Source organism: Bison bison, unplaced genomic scaffold (genome assembly GCF_000754665.1).
Source record: "Bison bison bison isolate TAMUID 2011002044 unplaced genomic scaffold, Bison_UMD1.0 scf7180017864331, whole genome shotgun sequence".
Taxonomy (NCBI): Eukaryota; Metazoa; Chordata; class Mammalia; order Artiodactyla; family Bovidae; genus Bison; species Bison bison.
The window spans coordinates 366907-368438 of NW_011494903.1; positions in this window are offsets into that span (position 1 = coordinate 366907).

The following is a 1532-nucleotide window of genomic DNA, read 5'->3' on the forward strand; positions in this document are numbered from 1 at the left end:
GGAATTCCCTTGTGTGTTATTTGTTGTTTTTCCCTTGCTGCTTTTAATATTTGTTCTTTGTGTTTGATCTTTGTTAATTTGATTAATATGTGTCTTGGGGTGCTGAACAGGTTTGAAATGAGTGAAAAATAGAAAGGCTCGGCAAAGAAATAGATGACATAAAGGAAAACTGAATGGAAATTTTATCCTTAGTACAGTTTTTTAAATTGAAATATAGTTGATTTACAATGTTATATCAGTTTCAGGTATACAACATAGTAATTGGTATTTTTTCAGATTATACTTCATTATAGACTATCACAAGATAATGGCTACAATTCCCTCTGCTATACAGTGTATCTTGTTGCTTATCTATTTTATAAATAGTAGCTCATATTTGTTAATCCCATACCCCTAATTTGTCCCTCTCCTCTTTGCTAGCCACAGGTTTGTTTTCTGTATCTGTGAGTCTGTTCTTGTTTTGCATAAACATGCATTTGTAGTTTTTTTAGATTCCAAATATAAGTGATATCATACAGTATTTGTCTTTCTCGTCTGACTTATTTCACTAAGCATAATATTCTCTAGGTCCACTCACATTGCTGCAAAGGGCAGAATTTCATTCTTTTTTTTATGGCTGAGTAATATTACAGTAATATTTGAAATGTAGTAGTGGAAAAGACTCCTAAAATCCCTTGGGCAGCAAGGAGATCAAACCAGTCAATCTTAAGGGAGATCAACCCTGAATATTCACCAAAAGGATTGATGCTGAAGCTGAAACATCAGTATTGTGGTCATCTGATTCTAACAGATGACTCACTGGAAAAGTCCCTGCTTCTGGGAAAGATTGAGGGCAGAAGGAGAAGAGGGAGTCAGAAGATGAGATGGATGAATGGCATCACCAATGCAATGGACATGAACTTGGGCAAATTCCGGGAGATGGTGAGGGACACGGAGGCCCAGCATGCTGCAGTGCATGGGATCACAAAGAGTCAGATATGACTGAGCGACTAAACAACAACAACACTATTACAGTATAAGCACACACATACACACACACCACATCTTCTTAATCCAATCGTCTGTTGATGAGCGTGTGGGTTGCTTCCATGTCTTCACTATTGTAAATAGTATTGCTAAGAACATTGAAGAACTGCATAACCTTAGAAGAAATGGAGTAGCCCTCATAGTCAACAAAAGATTCCAAAATGCAGTACTTGGGTGCAATCTCAAAAATGACAGAATGATCTCCATTTCTTTCCAAGGCAAACCATTCAATATCACAGTAATCCACTAATGCCAAAGAAGCTGAAGTTGAATGGTTCTATGATGACTTACAAGATCTTCTAGAACTAACACCAAAAAAAGATGTTCTTTTCATTATAGGGGACTGGAACAAAAGTAAGAAGTCAAGAGATACCTGGAGTAACAAGCAAGTTTGGCCTTGGAGCACAGAATGAAGCAGGGCAAAGGCTAACAGAATTTTGCCAAGAGAACGCACTGGTCATAGCAAACACCCTCTTCCAACAACACAAGAGAGGACTCTATACATG